The following is a 25,612-nucleotide window of genomic DNA, read 5'->3' as shown; positions in this document are numbered from 1 at the left end:
GGAAATTAAAAACTTTTTAGAATTGAATGAAAATTGAAATGTAACATATCTAAAATTATGGGACACAAGGAAGGCAATTCTAAGAGGAAAGTTCACAGCACTAAGTGCCTACATAAAAAAAACTGGAGATATATTGTATTAATAACTTAATATCACACCCAAAAGCTCTAGAAAAATAAAAAGAAATAATGCCCAAAAAAGAGTAGACAGGAACAAATAAGTTTAGGCCTGAAATCAATAAAATATAAGCAAACCAAGAGAATCACAAAGAATCAATGAAGAGTTTTCTTTTTTTGAGAAAAATCAAAACTTTAGTCAAGTTAACCAAAATATAGAGAGAAGAGGCAAGCTAATAAAATTAGAGATAAAAAGGGAGACATTACAACAGATACCAAGAAAATTCAGAGAATTGTAAGGGAATACTCTTAAAATTTAATCTGTATTGTACCAATCTGGAAAACAAAATAAGAAATGGATAAATTTCTTGATATATGACCTAACAAAGTTGGATCAAGAGAAAACAAACAATTAAAATAGGCCCATAATCCCTAGTGAAATCGAAGTCATCAAAATCTCCCTCCCTCAAAAGGCCCAGGGCTAGATGGATTCAGTGCAAAATTCCACCAGATCTTCAAAGAACTGACACCACACTCCTCAAATTATTCCACAAAATGGAAACTGAAGAAAAGGTTCCAATTTTTTTTAATGAGGCTGTTATTACCCCTATAAAAAACCGCACAAAGACTTGACAAAAAATTATTGCCCAATATCCCTTATGAACATAGATGCAAAAATGCTCAATAAAATACTTGCAAACCAAATTCAAGAACACATTAAAAAATCAATGATGATAAAGTTGGCTTCATGCTAGAGATGCAGGAATGGTTCAACATTTGTAAATCAATAATTATAATCCACTATATAAACAGACTGAAAGACAACACCCCAAGACCATCTCATTAGATGCAGAAAAAGGCTATGACAAAATCCAATACCCCTTCATGGTAAAAATTCTGAAAAGTCTAGGAATATAAGGGGCATACTTCAACATAATAAAGACAATTTACAGCATTCCCACAGCCAATATCATCCTAAATGGAGAGAAACTCAAAGAATTTCTATTAAAATCACAAACTATACAAGGAAGTTCACTCTATCCATACTATTCAGTACAATACTTGGAAGTCTTAGCTTGAGTAATAAGACAACTGAAACAGATCATAGGGGTACAAATATGAAAAAATGTCAAGTATCCTTATTTGCAGATGATATGATTTTATATATAAATGACCCTTAAAACTCTACCAGGAAACTTCAACAGCTAATAAACACTTTCAGCAAAATAGGAGGATACAAATTAACACACAAAAATCAGTAGTCTTCCTATATACATACAACAAACAGATGGAGAAAGAAATCAGGGGAAAAGTTCCTTTCACAACAGTCCAAAACAAAACCAAAACAAACTCTAACTCTAACCAAGTAAGTGAAAGACTTGTATAATAAAAACTTTAAGACACTGAAGAGAGAAATTGAAGAAGACATCAGAAGATATGAAGATCTCCCATGCTCATGGATTGGTAGGATTAATATTGTGAAAATGATCATCCTACCAAAAGCAATCTACAGATTCAATGCAGCCCCTTACAAAATTTCAAGACAATTTTTTTCACAGAAATTGAAAAATATTTGAACTCTCTATAGAAATATAAAATACCCAGGATAGCTTTAAAAATTCTGAATAATAAAAGGATTGCTGGAGGTATTACCATCCCAGATTTCAAGTTGCATTATAAAGATATAGTAATAAAAACACACTGCATTGTCATAAACACAGTCACATTGATCAATGGAATAGAACTGAAGAAAGATCTGGATATGGTTCTACATATCTGCAGGGAGCTGATTTTTGACAAAGAAGTCAAAAATACACACTGGAGATAAGACAGCATCTTTGATAAATGGTGCTGGTCAAACTGGACGGCTGCATGTAGAAGAATGCAAATAGATCCATATTCATCACCCTGCACAAATTTCCATTCCAAATGGATCAAGAACCTCAGCATAAGACAAGTGCTCAGAATCTGATAGAAGAGAAAGTGGAGACCAGCCTTGAACTCACTGGCACAGGAAAGGACTTTCTGAACAAGAAGCTGGTAGCACAGACACTAAGATCAACAATTAATGAATGAACTCTTCAAGCTAAAACGCTTCTGTACAACAAAGGACACCATCATTTGGGCATAGTGGCAGCCTACAGAACTGTAAATAAAACATCTTTACCAATTACACATCTTATAGAGGGTTAGTATCTAAAATATATAAAGAACTACAAAATCTATGAACTTCAAGAAAACAAATAACCCAATTTAGAAATGTGGTAGAAAACTAAATAGAGAGTTCCCAAAAGGTGAAACACAAATAACTGTGAAACATTTAAAAAAATGTACAACATCCTTAGCCATCAGGGAAATGAAAATTAAAGAGATTTTGAGATTTCAAATGAAATTTACTTTGATATTTTATTTTACCCCAGTCAGAATTGCGAAAATTCATAAAACAAATGATTATCAGATGCTAGTGAGGATGTGGGGAAAAGGGAACACTTACTCATTGTTGGTGGGAGTGCAAACTTATACAGTCACTATGGAAATTGGTGTGGCCATTCCTCAAGAAGCCAGGAACAGATCTACCTCAAGATCTGGCTATATCACCTGTGGGTATATACCCATAGGTCTTTACATCTTACTACAGAGATACTTGCTCATCCATGTTCATTCCTTTCTAAATTGCAGAAATTCAAGACATCAGTCCATCAGCTAATGATGGATAATGAAAATGTGGTACATTTGCACAATGGAATATTAGTCAGCTATTATGAAAATTGAAATTGTGAAATTTGCAAGTAAATGAGTAAAACTAGAAAAATCATCCTGAGTGAGGTAACCCAAACTCAGAAAGACAAACATTGCATGTTTTCTTTTCTATGTGGATGTTAGCTTTCAAGCTTTAAATAAATGTGTTTCAATTAGACTAACCACAGAAGTTAGGTAGTTAGTAAGAGACCAGGTGGGAGATGAGGAGGGGATTTTCCAAGGAAGAGAAAATAGAATATAGTTTTATAAAGGAATGACAGGGAAATTGGACTAGGAGAATTAAATATAGAGGGATATGGAAAGGCAGGGTAAAGGAGGGAGTATGGGGAGGGACAACTAACACTAAAGACAATTAAAAAAGCTAAATGGAAACCTACTACTGTAGAAGCTTCCTAAAATGTATGCATATGTAAAAGGAATTTAAATGGAGTCTCCATTAAATGAGGAGACAATTCCCCAAGTAGACATCTTATGCTACCAAGTAAAATGCCCAGTTTCAGGAATGAGTTACATCTGCTGAGTCATTGACTAAAGTAGTCCCATAGATCCTCCCCAGACACCCAGGCTATTGCCAAGGATATTGGTTACCCTTTATAACCTGGTGGTAAGGCCCTATTGTTGAAGAGACCACTTATTTATGTCATTGAATATGGAAAAGTCAAGCTGGTCCTCAACAAGAAGCTTCACCCTGACTGACTAGCATTCATGTTGCTGGAAGGTACTCTACACACTGCCAGAGGAGAAAGGTAATCATTAACACTACCAAGCCACAAACACTGAGACCTACAATAGAGACCTTCCTGCAAGTTATACTGGTGTAATAGTGGCACAAATGTTAGGGGACTAACCAACGCCCTTTTGTTTGGATTCAAGGCCCACTCCATGAGATGGAACTTATACTTCAATACTGCCAAAGTAGCCAAGAACCCAAGACTACATAGGTTATGGGCCCTGGGGGGAAAAACCTACTACTATTATTCTGCTAAATGAGCATAGTAATAAAAATGACTTCTAATGACACATTTATTGCTTTGGGTGGTTTGATTGAAAATGGCTTCCCTTGGCTTATAGAGAGTGGCACTGTTAGAAGATGTGCCCTTGTTGGATTAGGTGTGGCCTTGTTGGAAGAAGTGTTGTCATTTGAGAGTGGACTGTTAACAAAGACTATTGGGGTCCAGCCCCTCAATAGCATTCTCCCAGAGTTCGAGAAGAGATACTACCAGTGGTGGATTAATTAATTTGAGGGATACTTGAATCTATGTACACAAAACTCTTTAGTCTATAAATTATATTCTTTTGAGTCAGTTCTCTCTCCACACAGCTTCTATTCTGCTCTCTTATTTGGTTCCTTTCTTGCCTGATTTCTCTCTACATTTTTCTGCTGTTCCCTCTAAGTGCCATCTTAATTCCTTCATCTAGTTCTGCCCCATTTAGGTTCTTGTCCATCTAGTTCTTTTCCATCTTAGCTCCTCTCCTGTCTCCTTCTTTCTCTTCTTGTTCTTCCTCACCTGGCTCTTCCTCATCTTCCCTTTCATTCTTCTAGTTCTGTCTTCTAGTCCTCCAATCTAGTTCTCCTCCAATCTAGTTCTTCTTAAGTCTCTGAGGTTTACAGTTATGTACCCATGCAATAGCAATGCTCTGGATAAGGAAAGATCACCAGGCTTGAATTCCATCAGAGTCAAAAGGAGGAGCAATAAGATCACCACAAAGGGCAGTAATTGTCAGCTATCATTTACAATCCAAAAGGGAAGTGACTAATGCAGAATAGAATCAACTGAGGGCTAAATTCGGTTAGAAGGGAAATTATGTGCTCAAACTATATTCTTAGAAGTGGTTAGGTAAAGTGCAAGGAGTCTGTCAGTGATGAGTGAAAATAAAACTGCTTTATTTTCTTTTGGCAACTTATCTGTCCAAGTTATCTCTGCTGCTGTTTTCTGGCAGGGCCGGGGAGTGCACTCGGTAGCAACCTGAGTCACAGCTTGACGTACCTGGTAGGTAAAAACCCTTTACTTCCGAGTTAATTTATTTGGAGCAGAGATAGCATTAGGAAGAAAGAAGGTTAAGCTTAATTAGCACATCTGCCAGGACTTCTTAAACAGGTAGTCTGGATGCTTAAGTCTGTTCTTAGACAGTCTGGGAAGTATCTCAGATAAGATACTTTCATCTGGAGAAGGTCCTGGCCAGATGTTGCTAATGACGATGACAGAAAGGCCTGAAGTTAGGGATCTGCCTGTGCTGCTGCACTAGCACAGTTGGGGAAGGTTGTCTAAATATTCCAATAGCACAGAGGAAATTGTGCCCAATGAATGATCAACACATTGTTCTAAAAATGGAGAAGCTACAACAGCAAGCAAGAAATTCACAGCAGGAAAATGGCTAATATTCAAGAGCCAATATCACCAAGACTTCCTTGAGTCTTGGCTTTATCCTCTGGAAATGCCCTTGGCTTCTTCCACATATTACCTTTTGCCATAGCCAGCTGAATTCCTACTGCATATTCCTGTGGCTCCCAGCAGACCTTGAGGTTTCAAATGCTCACACCAGGCCCAGTAGGTGTTTCTCTCTTTCTGCTGCCTGCCAACACAGATATAGAACTCTCAGCTACCTCTCGAGCACCATGTCTGCCTGTGTGCTGCCATGCTTCCTACCATGATGATAATGGACCAAACCTCTGAACTGTAAGCCAGCTCCAGTTAAATGCTTCCTTTAAAAGAGTTGCCATGGTCACGGTGTCTCTTCACAGCAATAGAAACTGCCGCGACCCGCACAGCTAGAGCACGAAATCTGGCGAGGGATGCCGAGTTTAAACAGCACTCCAGACACCCAGTTTCAGTTCGTCAAGGAAGCAGCTCTCCTTTATTCGTACCAACATGGGCTTATATACTCCTCTAACAGCAGGGGTCAAGGAATGGTTACTCTGTATCTGGAGGCAAGCCAGACACTGTTTTCAAAACAGGAAAAACCACAGGAGAATGGATCCCCAGCACCCTCTGGAACCCAACTGCGCGCATTTTTCACACAAACAACTTAATTTAAGGGGCATTTAAGATTAAGGCAGCCAAACTTACTGCTGCCAACAGAAACACTAAACATTTCTATACCTGTAGATTAGTGTCTCACTCAGCCCTCATCAGAAAACATTCTTCTTACAGTATATGGTAATTAACACAGAGACCCACAACTGGAAAATGTGCAGAGAGTGGCTTAGGGACACTCAATCCTAAGTGGATGTTCTCCTCAAAGCCCTCACCTCAAGGCTCAGGTATCTGTGCACAAGAGGAGGTGGAAAGATTATAAGAGCCAGAGGTGGTGGACGACTCCAAGGAAACAGCGTCTTCCAGACACAACAGGATTGATGCACACATGAACTCACAGAGACTGACAACATCACAAGACCTGCAGAAATTCAAACCAGACAAAATTCCAACAAAGAGAAGTGGAAAGCGAATATAAAATCCCACCCTAACCAAGAGGCTATAAGCAATTAGTAAGTTCTGGAAAAGGGAGAAATCAAATCAGTGTTTGATTTCAAATCCAATGGAGTGTCACTGGACAGACGTATCAAGTACACTTCAGGGCAAGCTCTGTGCACAAGAGTAGTTAGCCAGCTGTGTGTGTGTGTGTGTGTGTGTGTGTGTGTGTGTGTGTGTGTGTGCATGATTTTTCATTTTTTATTGTTGTTTTGGTATTTTTTGTCTGCTTAATTATTTTTCTGAGAGAGAAAACATGAAGTTGGGTGGGGAGGGAGATGGAGAGGGTCTGGGAGAAGTTGGGGAGAGAAAGAGAAGGATCAGAATATACTGTAAGAAAACAGGCAATAAAAATTAATGTCTTAGCTGGGTATGGTGGCACACACCTTTATCCCAGCACTCAAGAGGCAGAGGCAGGCAGATCTCTGTGAGTTCAAGGCCAGCCTGGTCTACAGAGTGAGTTTCAGGACAGCCAGGGCTATACAGAGAAACCCCGTCTTGAAAAAAATCAAAATAATAATTATAATAATAATGAAGTCTTTACCCACATCTAAATTATAAAAAAATTATAAAATATGATGGGTAACATTTATTTTTTTAATAATAGAAACCATCAGAGTTATCTTCTTATTTTTTTTGGAAATGCTTTAACAGAGGCTCAAAGTCATCAAGCCCCTTTTCTGTCTTTCCCTCCACACAGCCTCTCACAGTGTGGGTGCCACTCTAGAACTCTGATTCCACCACGCTCTGTCTCACACAGGCGAAGAAGCTACAGCCTACTGAACATTCGTCACCACAGTCTCATGTCACACCATTTATCCAGGTGACAGTTGTCTTTTCTGATAGTTCCCAAATTGAAACGAAGGCTTTATTTTCTTCAGAAGTCCCAGCATGCACGTCCTTGTATTTCATTGGCTGTGGCTGGGGGGTGTGCCCATCTCTAACCAATCACTAGAGTCAGGAGAATGGAATACACTTACTCACTTTAGGTCAATTGTAAGTCAAGGCATGAGTATTTAGAGGTATTTTCCTTAAAAAAAAAAAAAATTTTTTTTTAAAGATCTGGAGAATGTCACCAGAGTAGGAGAATGGCCTATGGGTGAAAATGAAAACCTGCTTATAACAAACTATTTGAACATTCTCAAGAGATCTTGCTGGAAAATTACCACTGATTTTTATCTACATTATCAAGGACCATGATAATGGGGCAGCCTAGCATTACTGAACTTGGGTCTCCATTCCATCTGAGCTCCAGGGCATAGAGAGGAATTGTAGCTAAGATTTTAGGATGAATGGGCTTATAATATCTTGAAGAAGAATCATGTCCTCCCTGCTGACTAGCCTTATGGTACCGGAAAGTCCTCTGTAGGCTACTGGGGGGGGGGGGGGAGAAGGCATCGTTAGCAGTCTTACCCAGCTGTGAACAGGTGTGTCACAGTGTGAACTAGGGCTGCAATAGTGGTATGGAAGTCACGGGGTTATCCACAGACTTCTGATTGGAGGACACTCATGCCTGGGGCTGTAAATCTGACCAAGAATACATGGTGGGGAGCTCGCAGGCCCCAGCGGTGAACATACTTCTGTTACTCTACTAAATGGTCAGAGGGTCAAACCGCCCTCTAAATTCTTGTCTCCATGCCCATAGATTAGGACAGCTCTCGGGACCTCATCAGAGAAGTTTCTCTGGTTGACACAGAAACGCACAGCTGGTCAAAATGCAGAAAATATATGCCAGGAGAGACCTCACCCGGAGGTGTTACATCCGTATCACCCTGCACTGAGTCTTAGGGGCCATTGCAGAAGAGAAGGTGGAAAAATTATAACAGGCAGAGGTTGGGGGAGGACCAGATTGAAGCAGATCTTCTAGATAGGACAAGATCCTGAAATCTTACTCAAAGCAGCTGTATTGCCTACAAAACAAAACACCCTTCACAAATTCAAGCCTGTCGACATAGTGAGAGGGACTCAGGAGCCCCTTCCGCTGAGGAGCTATGGACAGTTCATGGCTTCTAGGAGAGGAAGAGTCAGTTTTCTTTAAAGGTGTGGCTCCTTGAAGGTTGAAGACATTCTACTGGATGGCCGTACACTCGTGAGTACAGAAGGGGCACAAATTGGACCTGGGTTGAGAGAGAGAGAGAGAGAGAGAGAGAGAGAGAGAGAGAGAGAGAGAGAGAGAGAGAGAGGGAGGGAGAGGGAGAGGGAGAGAGAGAGATCACAAAGTTGAAAGGGGTTAGGGGGTGGGGGTGGATCTGGGAAGAGTTAAGGGAGGAGTTGGGGTGAATATGATCAAAATACGTTGTAAGAAATTCTCAAAGATTTAATAACAGTTTTAATATTATACTAAAAATGAATAATTTTAAGATTGTCTATTTATTTTCAGTTCTGACAGCTTTTGCTTCATGTATTCTGAAGCTCTATCATTAGGCACAGACACACTTGATACTGTGTCTTCTTGGAGAATTCACTCTTTCAATCCTGAAAGGGGCTCAGAGTTGGCACAGAACACACCCAGGACCCAAATTCTCAACACAATGGAGATTTTATTACTCCAGAGGGACAAGTGGGGGTGGAGGTGGAGGGGGTGTTGCATCTGGATGGGCAAAGACGGCAGCGAGTGTCTCTGCAGGAGTGGGGTTTTAAGGAGAAAAAGGGAAGTCTGTGTTAGGATGAGATGGTAAGTCCCGGTTGGACATGTCCATCAGCCAAACAATGAATTTTGATTACTGGACCTTGGAGTTTTAGTCAGGCACAAGGAAGGGGCCAAACAAGGGACTAGACCTTGGTGGCTAGCTTTAGGGATGTTATCTAAGGGTTTAGCAAGGGGAGGAAAGGGGGAAGGGGGAAGGGCAAGGCCTGCCAATGCCATGTTTGTCCTTCTCCAGCCTGCTAGAGAGCCTTTCATTCACTACATAATGTCCTGTTTATTTTTTAATTAATTGATCGATTAATTAATTTGTAATTTTTATGTGCACTGAGGTTTTGCCTGTATGTCTGTCTGTGTAAGTGTGTAGGATCCCCAAGAACTGGAGTTGCAGACAACTGTGAGCTGTCCTGAGGGTGCTGGAAATTGAACTCGGGTCCTCTGGAAGATCAGTCAGCACTCTTAACCACTGAGCCATCTCTCCAGCCCCATAATGTCCTATTTTTTTAAAGTACTCTTTTTTATTATTTTATTTTATTTTTTCTTAACATTTATTTTATTATGTATACAGTGTTCTGTTTGCATGTTTGCCTGTACGCCAGAAGAGGGCATCAGATGTCATTATAGATGGTTGTTAGCCACCATGTGGTTGCTGGGAATTTAACTCAGAACCTCTTAAAGAGCAGCCAGTGCTCTTAACCTCTGAGCCATCTCTCCAGCCTGAATGTCCTATTTTTTAAAATGAAAACATTCATTTATTTATTGTGTATGAGTTGTACACACTATAACACACGTATGGACGCCAGAGGACAACTGGCTGGAGTCAGATCTCACCTTCCATCATGTGGGTCCTGGGGATTGAACTCAAGTACTTTAACCACTGAGCCGGTATGGAGACCCATGAAGGTTTCCTAGTGAGATCTGAGCTTGCTTTACCCAGCAGAGCTGCATTAGAGGATGGATTGTCCATGTGCATGGTTACTAGGTGATTGGAAGGGTCTACACTTGGCTGTGGTGGGGGGGTCTTAAGCTCCACCCCTTGGTATTCCTATAAATAGCCCTTTAGACGAGACAGGAGGGGCCAGATCCAGGCTCTCCCGAGGCTATCCTGTGTTTCTATCTGTTTCCCTCCCCCTATCCTTCTATCTAAATCTCTTATCCCTCTCTCCTTAAGAGTACCCTGGGGTAAAATGTGGGTGCCGGTCTCCCCACTGACCTCCCACAAGCTAGCCATCTCACTGCCCCTATAATACCTTCATTTAGCTCGGATGTTTTCACTGCCATGAAGTTTAGTTTATTTAAAATTAACATAGTATTCACCTTTCGTCGATTTGTGTTTACACAGAAAAACTTTTCCTACCATAGTACTTTAACATATTTTGTTATATTTAAAATTTATTTCTTCTAAATTACAGGCATATGAGTCTTTAAGACAAACAAACAAACAAACAAAAATAAACCTGAAAATCTCTACCTTTAAATTGGTATGTAGAAAGTTTATGTTGAGTAAAGTTACTGTTATGGTTGGCTTTAAGAATTTGTTTAGGGCTGGAGAGATGGCTCAATGAGCACTGGCTGTTCTTCCAGAGGTCCTGAGTTCAAATCCCAGCACCCACATGGTGGCTCACAACCATCTATAATGAGATCTGGTGCCCTCTTCTGGTGTGCAGGCAGAACACTGTATATGTAATAAATAAATAATTTTTTTTTTTAAAGGAATTTGTTTGCCAGGGCCTAAGAGATGGCTGAGTGGGCGAAAGGACCTGCCTCCAAGGCTGAGGACCTGAGTTCAGTCCCTAGGATCCGAGTGGTAGGAGGAGAGTCCTGAAAGCTGTCCATTCACCTCCACACTTTCACACACACACACACACACACACACACACACACACACACACACACGCGCGCGCGCACGCGCACGCACGCACAATCAATAAAATATTTTAAAATAATTATTTCCCATGATATTTTGTGCCCCGCTGCCATTTCTGGATTATTTTGATCGTTATTTATTGCCTTTTGGGGCTGTGTCTCTTTGTGGTATTTTCTAGTGGTTGCTCTAGAACTCACAGTGTTCTTGTTTCTAGTTCACTGGTCCCTCCTTAGACATCCACACCCTCAGCAGGCCAGGTCCCACAGAATCTCTACCCCTTTGGCTTTTGCCAACACCGATCCTGGCTTTTGAACTGGCAGTCCTCTGACCTTCCTCACTCCGCCCTTGCGTTCCTTTTGTCGTTTTCGGGAAGTCTTCCTGTAAGTGCCGTGTCTTGCAAGTCTGTGTTGAGCCTCATTCTTCTTTACATCATCCAAAAAATCATAGGTCGTGTCACAGCTAGTTGTCTTGCCACCACCCAAATGGGTTCTGAATCCAAACCCAACGATGACATTGGTGTGTTTTTTGTACATTTTTTTGCTAGATTTCCCTGAATTTCTGTCTTTGGTATTGTTGGCTTCTCAGGGTAAAGGACATCTCAGGTAATTTTTTTTTTCTGCTGTGGCAGATGGTTAGTTGTGAATTTCCTAGTCTGGAGTCTTACTGTGTCACTTATGATGGCATTGGTTCTCAAGCAGCCAAGGCAGAAAAGAGACTCAGAGTGATCTCAAGATGAGCCCAGCTTGTAGGCACTTCCACCGAAGAATCTCCTTTTCTTTAGCAATTGTTTGCTACTTATACCACCCCAGAAAAGGGCCCCGCAGTCTCAAGTCTTGCAACTTCTGAGGTTCCTGAGTCGTGAGTTACTGTGAGCTTCCTGAGCCCCAAGGTGTTTCTTCATTGCGTGTGTGTGTATGTGTGTGTGTGTGTGTGTGTGTGTGTGTGTGTGTGTATGTGTGCATATGTATGCATGTGTCTTAGGGTTTTTATTGCTGTGAAAAGACACCATGACCACAGCAACCCTTATAAGGAAAACATTTAATTGGGGTGGCTTGTTTACAGTTTCAGAGGTTCATTCCATTATCATCATGGTGGCGAGCATGCCAGTGTGCAGGTAGATGTGGTGCTGGAGGAATAGCTGAGAGTCCTACATCATGCAGGTAACAGGAGGTCAACTGAGACACTGGGTGGCATCCTGAGCATAGGAATCATTAAAGCCCACCCCCGCAATGACACACCTCCTCCAACAAGGTCATGCCTACTCCTACAAAGCCTTACCTCTTATTAGTGCCACTCCTTATGAAGTTATGGGGGCCAATTACATTCAAACTACCACAGCAAGCATGTGTGAATGTGTGCGTGCCTCTGTGTGTGTTTATGCTTGTGCACACATGCCACAGTACATATGTGGAAGTCAGAGTCAGAAGACAACTTATAGGAGTTGGTTTTCTCCTTCCGCCATATTGGTTCTGGGGACTGAAATCAGGTCATCAGCTTATGTGGCAGATGCCATTGTGTGCTCAGTGATCTCACCAGGCCCCAAGAACCCCAAGCTTTCCTGGCTTCCTGAGCCTTCTGAGTGTCTCCTTTCCTGCAAAAAGAAGTTTGAATTTGGAATAGTTAGCTACATGACAGTTGTTCTTGTCACATATTGTATCCATACACACCCAGACACTTCAGACATTACAGCAATACTTGCTTCCAATACTCATACACATTAAAGAATTAAAGAACTCGAGTACAGAAAACCTCTTTATTCAGATAGTTATCACTCCTTTTGCTCTTTATTTCTCAAGTTTCATTTTCTGCTGTTCCTGTAAGTTGATGTTGGCTATAAATGCAAAATGCATGCTGGATTTCACACAATTAGTATCAAAGGATAGGTAGGGATGTAGAAGAGGAAAGATAAGTGGAGAGCGGAGGGGAAGGATAATATTGGGATGAGGTGTTCAATATGATCCAAGTACATGGTATAGATGGAAATGTCATGAAACTCTTTTATCCACCTCCCTATCTCAGTGCTAGGAACTCATCTGGCTTGAACCTGTGCAGGCCTTATGCATGCTGCCAGTCTCGGAGAGCTCATGTATGCATCAGTTATGAAGTATCTGGAATAGCCTATTTTCATGCAGTCGTCCGTCCCACCTGGCTCTTACCATCTTTCTGCCTCCTCTTCCACACAGACCCCTGAGCTCGATTGGAGGGGAGGGCTTTGATGAAAACATCCCATTGGGGAAGGTGCTTCAAAGTCACTCTCTACGTGTTGTCCAGTTGTGGATCTCTGTGTTAGTTCCCATCTATTGCAAGAAGAAGCCTCTCTGATGTGGGTTGATAAGGTGCTGAGCTAGGGTACAGCAGTATGTCCTTAGGAGTTATTTTATGGCTGCGTTCACTTAGCAGAATAATGGCGGTAGGTGTTCCTACCACTGTAGGTCGAAGGTTTGTTCCTGAGTTGATGATTACCTTTCTCCTCTGGTAGCATGCAGAACACCTTCTAGAAGCATGAATGCTAGTCATCACAGGGACGTTTCTAGTGAGTACCAGATTGACTGCTCTGTGTATGATGGGATATGTAAATGTTGTCTTTTCCAGTAGGGACTTACCATCATGTCTTAGGGTTTCTATTGCTGTGAAGAGACATTATGACCATGACATCTCTTATAAAGGAAAACATTTAATTGGGGGCTGGCTTACAGTTCAGAGGTTGAGTTCATTATCATCATGGTGGGAAGCATGGTAGAGTGAAGGCAGACATGGTGCTGGAGAGGGGGTTCTACATCTGGATCATCAGGCGGCAGGAAGGAAGAGTGAAGTACTGGGCCTGCCTTGAGCATCTGAGACCTCAAAGCCCACCCCCAGTGACACACTTCCTCCAACCAGGCCACACCCACTCCAACAAGGTCACACCTCCGAACAGCGCCACTCCTCATGAGCCTATGGTGGCCATCCTTCCAACCACCACACATCAGGCTGTGGAAAATAACCAATAGCTTTGGCAATAGCTTGTGATATTTGGGGGTTTCCAAGGAGCCTTGTTGGCTAATGACTCCACTAGATGTAACCTATTCTTGGCAATGGAGGTTTTCCTTCATGGTGTAAGATATAGAGTTGGGTCATTTTCTCCCCTAGTATTTGGTGTCTCAATTTAGATTTCTTTCATGTATGTGTATATTTTAGAAAGCTTCTACAGTAGTAGGTTTCCATATGGTTTTCTATATGGCCATTGGTATTGTCCCTCTCTGTATTTCCTTCTTTACCCTTCTCTTCCAGTCCCCTCCCTATTTAATCCTCCTGTTCCAGTTTTTCCCCTATCTCTTTATAATCATATACTCTATTTCCTCATCCTTGGGTCGTCCTCTCCGCACTCCTATCCTTTACTAGGTCCCTAACGTCTGAGGGTCTGTGGATTGTAGCACACATATCTAAGGCTTAAATGCTAATATCCACACAGAAGAGAAAGTGTGCAATGAGTCTGGGTTGCCTCACTCAGGATGATTGCTTCCAGATCTTTCCACTTACTTACGAATTTCATAATTTCACTTTTCTTAAGAGCTGAATAATATTCCACTGTGTAAATGTACCACATTTTCATCATCCAAGTTGTTCCCAGTTTCTGGCTATTATGAATTAAGCAGCAAGGAGCACAGATGAGCAAGATGGAAAGTCCTATGAGTGTATGCCCAAGGGTGATATAGCCGGATCTTGAAGTAGATCTGTTCCCCGCTTCCTGAGGAGCGGCCCCACCAATTTCCATAGTGACTGTAAAAACTTGTACTCCACCAACAATGAATAAGTGTTCCTCTTTCCCTGAATCCTTGCCAGCACATGCTGTCATTTGTTTTATTGATATTGGCCAGGCTGGCTGGTGTAAGATATTTCAAAGTAGTTTTAATTTTCACTGCCCTGATGGCTAAGGCTGTTGACCTCTTATGTGTTTCTCAGTCGTTTGGGTTTCACCTTTTGAGAACTCTCTATTGAGTTCTCTGCCCCATTTTTTAATCGGGGTATTTATTTTCTGGATGTTATTTGGGGTATTTATTTTCTTATGTTCAGTTCCTTTAGTCCTTTATGTATTTTGGACATCAACCCTCAATCAGATGTGTACTTTGTATAGCTCTTTCCCCATTCTGTAGGCTGCTGTTTCGCAGAAACAACAGTGTCTGTATAGCTTTTCTCTACAGAAGCTTTTTAGCTTGACGAGGTCTCACTTGTTACTTGTTTTTCTTAGTGTCTGTGCTGTCTGTCGGCTTCTTGTTCAGAAAGTCCTTTCCTGCGCCAACGAGTTCAAGGCTGGTCTCCACTTTTTCCTCTATCAGATTCTGAGTACTTGGTCTTATGCTGAGGTCTTTGATCCATTTGGAATGGAAATTTGTGCAGGGTGATGAATATGGATCTATTTGCATTCTTCTTCACGTAGCCATTCAGTTTGACAGGCACCATTTGCTGAAGATGCCGTCTTATCTCCAGTGTGTATTTTTGGCTTCTTTGTCAAAAACTAACTCTCTGTGGGTATATGGAATCATATCCAGGTCTTCAATTTTATTCCATTGATCAGTGTGTCTGTGTTTATGCCAATACCATGCTCTTTTAATTACTATATCTCTATAATACAACTTGAAATCTGGGATGGTGATACCTTCAGCAATTCTTTTATTTTTTTAGGTAGTCTTTTCCTATCCTGAGTGTTTTGTGTTTCTATACAAGGTTTAATTTTTTTCAACTTCTGTGAAAAAAATATGTTGAAAATTTTGGAAGGAATTGTATTGCATCTATAGATTGATTTTGAGGGAATGGCCATTTTCACAATATTAACCCTGCCAATCCATGAGCATGGGAATTGTCTTCAATTTCTCCCTACAACATCTTTTTTTTTTTTTTTTTTTTTTTTTTTTTTTTGGGTTTTTCGAGACAAGGTTTCTCTGTGTAGCTTTGCGCCTTTCCTGAAACTCACTTGGTAGCCCAGGCTTGCCTCGAACTCACAGAGATCCGCCTGCCTCTGCCTCCCAAGTGCTGGGATTAAAGGCGTGCACCACCACCACCCGGCTTTCTTCAACATCTTAAAGTTTTTATTCACGGGTTTTTCAATTGCTTGGTTAGAGTTATTTCAAGGTTTTATATTTATCTATTCACTGAGGCTATAGTGAAAGCTCCTGTTGCCCTGATTTTTTTCTCAGTCTGTTATTTATGTATAGGAAGGTGACTGATTTTTTTGTGTTAAGTTTGTATCCTGCTACTTTGAGGAAAGGATTTTAACAACTGTAGACGTTTCCTAGTGGAGGTTTCAGGGTCTTTTATGTATAAAATCATACCATCTGCACACACAGACACTTCAGTGTCTTCCTTTTCTGTTTGTGTCCCGTGGGGCATTTTCTTTTTGATGGCTGATAGGGGAGGTCCCAGCTCACCGTGGATGGTGGCGGTCCTGAGCTGTGTAAGAAATCAAGCTGAGAAAGACAAGGGAGTAAGCGAGTAAGCAGCATCCCTCTATGATCTCTGCTTCCGTTCCTGCCTCGCCTCCCTCCATGAGCGACTGTGGTCAGGACTTGTGAGCTGAAATACACCCTTGCCTTGTCTACTTGCTCATGGTCTTTATCATAGCAGCAAGAAAACATCTTTTGATAACTCTGTTCTTCCTAAATATTGCACGTATTTCCCAGGCTTCTAAAGCATTAAATGATTTTTTTTTTTTTTTCTGTAGAGGAAGGTCTCCTTGTGCCGCCCAGCTTGGCCTCCAACTGCCATGGTCCTTGCATAGGCCTCCCTCCTGCCACTGGGCTGGCTTGGAATTTTGTATTTGATCTAGCACAGTTGGGTATTGTGAAGCAAGAGTCTGGGTTCTGTTAAAATCCTCATGTAAATGGTGATGTTTGTGTGAACAGTTAACTGGTTTAGGCGCAGATTACAGTGTCTCATCCTCCATGGGGAAGGTTCCTTCATGAATTCAGGCTCAGAGCCCTGGCAGTTACCACTTTCCATTATGTGTGGCATTTACTCTGGGACTTGATAGTTGGGTCTGTGACCTTGGACCTATTCCGTGTTGTGCAGCCTGGAATTGAGCTTGGGAATTACGTAGGGACCTTTACACAGTGAGAAGGACCTTTTTTCAGTATGCTCTCTGGCATTTGCTGGCACCCTCCAGCTCACAGGATCCTCCCTTTCCTGTGTCTTCTGGACAGGAGGCTGTCGGGTATCTGATAGTTGTGATCCCTGAACTCTGGAGTTGTTTTGTGTGACTAGGGCTGGTTTGGAGTAAAGCAGTAAGAGAGAAGAAAAAGAAGCCTTAGGTTTTCTTGAACTTTTGAAAGGCACCACCCTCTCTCCTACTTCTTTCTGGCCAGAGGGCAAGCTTTCTTTGGTTGCTGTAGAGGTTGCCTATCGGTGCTGTTACTGAGGCCCAGGAGCCCTGCAGCATCAGGACCGGGAGGCAGGAACGCTTGTCAAGAAAGCCAGAAGTTTCTATTACTGTTTCCGGGCCAGAGGCTACATTTCTTGGCCTGTTGGTTTGCAAAGGTGATTTCTGGAGTTTTCCTGATAGTCCTGGATACACAGTTCTAGAACCTGGCCTGCCTTTGGCTTGAGTCGAGGAGGTGAAGAAGTCACACGCACTTGGGATACTCAGCGAGGCTGCAGCTTCTTCCGCTTCAGGCTTCAGTCCCGTCTGCCTGCACCTGTTCACTCTCCAGGCTCCTTCAGGGTTTGCCTTCGGGCGCTTCGTTCAAAGCGCGTTTTGTCATCAGTGGGAAAGGTAAACTGCAGCTGGCTTGATTCAGCTTGGCTGGCATAGGACATCCCACCTGTGCTAACACTCCTGTGCTAACACTCCTGTGCTAACACTCCTGCAAAAAAGAAAAGGGAGGGATTTGGGGACGGCAGGTGCCCTCCTCAAGAATGTACGTGATTTCCCTGAACCATCAAGTCCAAGTCAAAGAAAATAAATCTAAATTTGAAATCGTCTGCGCTGAGGAGAGACTGTTGAAGTTTCCAAAAATCTCATGATGGAGGGAGGACCGAGCAGAGTAAGTTCCGAACGCGGCCCCTGCCGTTGGCAGAGAGAGCCAGGGATAGTTGAGCAGAACGCAGACACGGTTCCAGATGCTAACCCGTCACCCCGAGGCAGGGACCAAACTGGAAGCATTTGCTTCTGAGCTCAAATTGTATCCATGAAGTGCTTTCCTTAAGAATATTGGGACACAGGTTTTAAGACTGTTTTCTGATTTTTTTTTTATGTTACCAGTCTTTATCCTCCTCCCACTTGATAATTTCCCTGTAAACAAACATGTTTCTGAATAAACTTTACTAAATAAAAACAACAAATTATTATTTTTTTTTTTTAGCAATAAGTGAAGTAAAAAGTTCAGAGTCCTCTTCACTTTATTTATTTATTTTGGTTTTTCGAGACGAGGTTTCTCTTCGTAGCCTTGGCTGTCCTGGAGCTCGCTCTGTAGACCAGGCTGGCCTTGAACTCACAGAGATCTCTGCCTCTGCTTCCGCTTCCTGAGTGCTGGGATTAAAAGGCTTGTGCCACCATGCCCAGTCCTCTTCACTGCATTAATTTTCTAGTCTTCATAAGGAATTGCTGGGTAGAATGAAAGGTTTGTCTGCAGTGGGTGGAATCAGTTTTCTTCAGAGATGTGGCCCCGGCGCGACTGCGCATGCTCCAGTGGACGATCTCTACTCCTGCACAAACCGGAAGCCCTAAGCAGACTCGGTGGGTGAAAGCACAGGGTATGAAGTTGGGAGTCAAAAGTGGTGGTGGATATAGGGGAGGAGTTAGAGGGTAGAATTGACCACAACACATTATATGCAGTTATGACGTACCAATAAAAACATTAAAAAGGTTAACCTGTGGTTCAGTTTATTGTCGGAGTCAGGGCTGTGACGTGTGGGCACCCGCGGGGACCTCTGGAGGCTCTCCTGTCTGTCACTCAGCAGCGGGCGGCTTCCTGGCACTGCTCTTCAGGTGCCCTTGAAATGCACTATGCTCTCCTAAAGACCTTTGAACGGCCCTAAGTGGGCGCTTGAAGCGGGCCGGGGGCCAGTTTGGATGTGCTCTCCGAGCTCTGCTGAGATTTAGTTGCCCTTGTTAGGAATATTAGGAGGCAGAGTCTTTAACAGGTGACCTGGGCCCAAGGGCTCTGTTCTAATAAAAGGATTAGCACATTAGCTCTGGAAGGCCTTTCTACCTTTTGCTCTTTTGTATTTCTGCCCCGTGACAGCTTCTGCTATGGAGTACTGGCCAGCAAGAAGGAGGACTTGGCCACACACTGGCATCTTAATCTTAGATTACCCGCTCTCCAGGAGTTTGAGCTAATGAAAGACATTTTTGAGGCAGTTTGCTGTGTAAACTAGATTGATTGGCCTCCACCTTGAGATTTTCCTGCCTAAGCCTCCCAAGTATTGGGATTACAGGTATGTGCCATTATGAATAGCTAATTTATTCATTTCTTTTTTTAACCTTTCTAGAGCTTTATTGGGAGGGAGGGGGAGGGGGAGGGGGAGAGGGAGAGGGAGAGAGAGAGAGAGAGAGAGAGAGAGAGAGAGAGATCCCCTCCCCCCCCTCACATGAAAAGGAGAGAATACAGAAGGAGAGAGTGCAGAAAGAGCATTTTTTTTGTTGTTGTTTTTGTTTTTTGAGACAGGGTTTCTCTGTGTAGCTTTGAATCCTGTCCTGGAACTCACTCTGTAGCCCAGGCTGGCCTCGAACTCACAGAGATCCGCCTGCCTCTGCCTCCCAAGTGCTGGGATTAAAGGCGTGTGCCACCACTGCCTGGCTATAGCTAATTTCTATGCCTCATAAATTACCCAGTCTGTAGAATTCTGTTATAGCCTCTCCAGACAGACTGATATACTGGGGCAGCCAGATTCCTCCATGAGTGTGGATTAGGGCAATAACTATGCAGACTTAAAACGCAGGGGAGCTATCTTCTGCCATTCAGTGCAGAGAAAGGATGCCTAGCTGCAGAGAAATAAATGGGGGAAGGAGGGATAGATAGGGAAGGAAGGAGGGAGGGAGAGAAAGAGAGAGAGAGAGAGGAGAACACCTTGGTTTCTGAAGGTTTTCCTATGTTTTTACTCATGGGTCCTCTGAGACAACAGTTCCTAGATTTATACCCAATTTCTCTTTGAAGCTTGGGCTGAGTTCTTTTCTTTGCATCCAAAGCTATAAGGCCAGGAATTATTCTGTGACTGTGCCCAGGGACCAGGCTGAGGTCTAGTCATGCAAGTTGTTTGTTAATAGAGCAATAAAGGCACTATTATTAGGCCCTCACAGGACAAAAACAGAACTATCATTTCCCGTTTGTTTATTAGCATTGAATCACCCAGCTTAGAAACCCCCGAGAAACGTCCCATTTCATCGCTGGAGTCTTTATAGAAATCCTCCATTTATCCAGCAAATATTTACTCAGCAGCTACTCTGAACCAGACATATTACAACATGAGAAAAATATCAATAATATTATTGACGCTCCTAAAAGGTATTACGTTATTTAGTCCTCATGGCACTTTATAAATTAAATATCACCGACCAAGCTGATCAGGAAGGAAGCTGGGTGTGAGAGAAACTAGCTAACCGGTTCAAAGCTCCAGCTCTTAGATGGTCTAGCAAGGACTCACACCCAGAGCCCGTGCTGTGGGGAGGAAGAATCCCTGTGGCCATTCCCCTGCTAGAGCTGAGACATTTGGGGCACAGGTTGTTCACAGGAGCTTTTGCATGAGTATTCACCGCCTTGTGGAAAATTTTGCCTCGGAAAGTGAGTCACCGAATTTGTTATATGACAGAGAGTCTGGGTATTAGGAAACATGAGGAAACGTCTGAGCCATCATTCAGATGGATGGGTTCTGCTGCACTGGGGTTCTTTGTGGTATGATGAAGGAATATGAGAGACAGTCTCTCAAAAGGAGTTTGTACCAGCTGAACGAGGCTGAGTCAATGTCAAGGATTCCTTATTTAAAACATCAATAAAAGTTTTTCAGTTAAACATTAAACATAAAATTAAACGTGAAGAATTAAAAACAAAGTATGGATTCCTTGACACAGTGAAGAATGAAGAATGTGAAATGGTGTGAAGCAAATGTAAGTGTGTCCCATGGAAGTTGGTACTCTGGTGAGGACACTGCTGATCTACAGTGTTCAGGTTCCGGGTTAGCCAGGGCTACACACAGAGATTTTCTTAGAAAAAAAAAAAAAAGAAAAAAGAAAAAGAAAGAAAGAAAGAAAGAAAGAAAGAAAGAAAGAAAGAAAGAAAGAAGGGAGGAAGGAAAGAAAGAAAGGAGAAGTACTTACTTCTGGACAGGAGAGTGGGATAAACAGCTGGCTTTGCTGGGATGCGGAAACCACAGCAAACCAGGTGGATGAGTCCTGGCCTAAGATCAGCAGGCAGGCTATAGCAGATCGATTAGAATTGGGGTCTAGTATGTGAAGCTTATATATTCCACTTACTTAGAGTCTGTTCCTCAGAAATGCCTGAGCAAATGTGCAAATAGATCAGGAAAGTAATTTGCAGGAGCACTGGGAATGTAGCTCAGTTAACAAAGCGCTTGCCTAGCACACAGGAAGTCCTGGGTTCAAGTCCCAGCACCCATAAACTGAACACCAGGAAGCTCAGCACTAGGAAAGAAAGTGGGGACAGTAGGCATAGAAGTTATGGGTCATCCTCAAACACAGCAAATTCAAATTCTGGGCCAACCTGGGCTACATGAGACTCTGTCTCAAAAAAAATTGCCATGTGTGATGATACACAACATCTTTACTCCCAGGATTCAGGAGGCAGAGGCAGGAGGATCTCTGTGAGTTCTGAGCCAGCTTAGTCTACATAGGGAGTTCCAGTCCAGCCAGGGGCATAAAGTGAGATCTTGTTAGGGAAAAAAAAAAAAAAAAAAGGAATCAAAAGTTAAAAAAAAAAAAATCCTCAAACAGTTAAATAAAACTGATCAGGAAATCTCTGGATCAAAGAAGAAAATGTGTAAAAGACTGTAGACCAGTGGTTCTCACCCTTCCTGATGCTGCGACCCTGTAATACAGTTCCTCATGTTGTGGTGACTCCAACCATAACAGCATTTCATTGCCACTTCCCAACTGTAATTTTTGCTAGCGTTATGAATCGTAATGTAAATACCTGATATGCAGGATATCTGATAGGTGACCCCTGTTGAGAACCTGCTGCTGTAGAGGAAGAGATAGATAGACAGGACTATGTATTAAAAATTAACTTTGCTGCCTTTCCAACAGCACTGAACGGGCTCAGTAGGCTATTTGTCTATCATTCTCTCTGTGTGTGTGTGTGTATGAGAGAGAGAGAGAGAGAGAGAGAGAGAACATAATCACAGAGGCCATGGGTTTGGGAGGGAGTAGGGAGGATACCTGAGGAGGTGGAGAGGGAGAAGGAACACGCACAGTGTAAATACACCCCTCATGTGCCAGGCAGTGTGGTGCACGTCTTTGATCCCAGCACGTGGGCTACAGGGAGAGTTCCAGGCCAGCCAGGACCACACCCTGTCTCTTAACACCTCCCAACCCCACCCCCCCAAATACCACTCATGTATAAAACTGTCAAACATTCTAAAAAACTGCCTAAAGTTATAAGACAACCAGTAAACTTGAAGTTATTTGCAAAAAGTGTGACAAGTTAATGACCCTAACACTCGAAGAGGCCAAACACAGGATAATAAACCCACTCATAGCCAAGGGTATGAGGAGGCAAGTCACACAGAGATGAGAATAAGTGAATTGTGCATTTAGTAAATACATTTTCTTTAATAAGTAAAGATTGAAACAACAAAACCCCATATTTTACTTATAACCATTTTCCACTATGTAACTAAAGATTCCAAAGTAGCAATATTTAGTGTAGGCATAGGGCATGAATTTGGAATCTTGCTAAGGTTATTTTATTATTTTACAACTTTTTGAAAGTAAATTAGTCAAAATTTTATCATAGACCTTAAAGTGGTTATAGGTTTTTGTCTAATAATTATATTCTTGACACCGCACAGGAAGAGAATAATCCTAGCTGTAGGGAGATCATCTTGGTATTTACTAGTATAATTTATAATAGACAGAAGGTGGAAATGAGCTAAATATCCAGTAATGGAACATTAGAATTATAGCATCATTACATGGCAGCTCAGGATATTGCATATTCATGAACAGTGATATCCACAAGGAATTTTTAATTACTTGTGAAATGCTTAAATAATCACATTAAGCAGAAGTACAGAATTGTGGTATATGATGGTAAGCCTGCATAAATTGTGCGTAGAAAAAAAAATAGTGAACCTGGTAATCCTAGCATCCAGGAATTATTAGAGGAAAACCCCTGGGTTGCCTTTCTGTTACTATAACCAATACCGGAGAGAAGCAGTGTAAAGAGCAAAGAGTAAAGCTGCATTTTGACATTCAGTTCTGGAAGCCAGTTGGCTTGGTTGTCTTGTGGGAAGGCAGTAGTTCATCATGGTGGTAGTGTGTGACAGAGAACGCTACTCCACAGTCTGTGGGAAGCAAGACAGAGCACAGGCTAAGTCCCAGCACCGCTTTGAGCACATCACCATGATGGCCTTCTCTATGCTCTACCTCCTAAAGATTTCACAGTCTACCAATAGTGCCCTGGGCAGGGCACCAAGTCTTGCACACTTGGCCTTGGCGGGACATTCAAGATATGTACATCTATAATCCCAGTGCTTGGGAGGAAGAGGCAGACAGAGCTCTATGAGTTCAAAACCAGCCTGGTCTACATAGTGAGTTCCAGAAAAGCCAAATCTACATAGTGAGAGCATGTCTCAAAAAAAGCAAAAACAAATAGACAAAAAATATCTAAATTTAGTATCAAATAACAAAAGAGCCCAGTTGTCTTTGGGGGAACTTATTTTTCATTGTATTATTCATTACATTAGTTTTTGTTTTTGGAGGCAGGATCTTTTTATATGGTCCAGGCTGGCTTCAAACTTGCTATTTCCTATGTGGCTTTTATTCAGGATTGCTTTGGCTATTTGGGGTCCTATTTTTCCAGATGAACCTCAGGATTAATTTTTTTTTTGAGACAGGGTTTCTCTGTGTAACAGCCCTGGCTGTCCTGGAACTTACTCTGTAGACCAGACTGGCCTTGCATTCAGAGATCCACCTGCCTCTGCCTTCTGAGTGCTGGGATTAAAGGCGCGTGCCACCACTGCCTGGCAATTTTTTCTATTTCTATGAAGAATGGCATTAGAATTTCGATGAGGATTGCATTAAGTTTGTAGATTGCTGTGAGTAATATGGACACTTTAACAGTATCACTTCTGTTTATCAATGAACATGAGAGAGCTTTCCCTCTTCCTGTGTTTTTGTTATTATTGTTACTATTATTGCTATTGCGTGTGGTGGTGCAGGCATGTGTATGTGTTCATGTGTGTGTGTGCCATCTTGGTTTTTGAGACATGGTCTCTCACTGAACCTGGAGCTCACACATTGGCCTAAGCTGGTTAGCCAGACTTATTGAGTTTTACATCTGTTTCATAAAATGTATAAGATATGATTTCCATTTAAGAGGAGCAGATGTTCTAGGCCCCCACTACAAGTTGGTCAGGAAGTCTTTGCATTGAAGACACCGCTTGAAGGAGGCTCTGACTAAACTGAGGTGGACAAGAGAGAGCACCCACTCACAGAAGACGGCAGAGGAGAAGCAGAGATAGGCCAATAAAGCAAAAGATGCCGTTCAGGGCAGCCAGTGGAAAACATGTCAGAGAAAATGCATGGAAAGGCAACTGGCAAGGAGCATTTAGATGGAAAGCTAATAAGGACCTTTTAAGCAAGAGCATAATATAAGCAGATTGGCACCGGGTTAAGGACACCCGATGGCACAGCCGTGGCTCACAGGCCAGAGTTGGAGGTGTTTGTCATTGGCCTGGCAATGAGGACAAAAGCAGAGGTAGCGGAGTCCAGGTGGAAAGAATCAGCTCCAGAGACACAGCTGTGTTAGAATGATAACGTCAGCGTATACGATCATAGACTCAATTTTTCTGTTTCTTCAGTTAGACCGCTGTTATTATCAAGGGAAAGGAGGAGGGTGAGTGTGTGTTGGATGGCAGTGAGTGACCCCACCCCCACCGCAGAGAAACTGACATGGCGTTTGGCCTCTTCTCTGGCCCATCAAGTGAGTGCTGTGCTCTTGAGAAAGTGATTGTCTGTAAGTACAGTCAGGAAAATACTCGGTGACCTCCTTGCCGTTTGGACAACTGGAGACAGAGCTCACACCGTCCTAGAACGTTCAAAGAGGTCTTTGCATGTTGTCTTTGCATTGAGGGGTCCTGCCTTTAATAACTGACACCTTTGATTTCCATGCTGTATTTTGAGGTGTCTTACGTTAGGGCTGTCTATATGCTGAAGGATAACATTACGAATAGTTGGGAGTGAGGTATTTAGAATTTGTGTAACTTTGAGTCTTATGAGAAAACGTCCAGGAGTTGATCCCAACCAATGAGCCTTTCCCCACAATTACGATATTTCTTATCCACATTTCATGTTCCAGTCAATTACTGTTTCCAAGAAAGAGTCAGGAAGTGTGCATGGCGGCGTCAGCTGGCCAGATAACCCAGGGGCACCATTCCCCTTTGTGCGCTGGTCACAGACTCAGGCTTCCTCCTTGGTTGGGTAAACATCCCCTCCTCGTCCCTGTTTTTCCTCCAAGTCAGCACTTCCCTAACGATTTCCTGTTCTGATGAAAAGTCTTCCAGCAACCAAACCTCAAGCAAGCAGGAGAAACCAGTAAGGGTGGCCATG

The 25,612-nt window shown here is 42.4% G+C and overlaps 1 pseudogene; it reads right to left on the bottom strand.

Annotated features, from left to right (window-relative positions):
* Positions 1-11,067: 11,067 nt before the first annotated feature.
* LOC114697126 lies at positions 11,068-17,646 on the bottom strand (annotated as a pseudogene).
* Between the last annotated feature and the right edge of the window lie 7,966 nt (positions 17,647-25,612).

This window comes from Peromyscus leucopus, chromosome 12 (genome assembly GCF_004664715.2).
Source record: "Peromyscus leucopus breed LL Stock chromosome 12, UCI_PerLeu_2.1, whole genome shotgun sequence".
Classification (NCBI taxonomy): Eukaryota; Metazoa; Chordata; class Mammalia; order Rodentia; family Cricetidae; genus Peromyscus; species Peromyscus leucopus.
The sequence above is the reverse complement of the archived record's forward strand: the minus strand, read 5'-3'. Positions and strand labels throughout refer to the sequence as shown.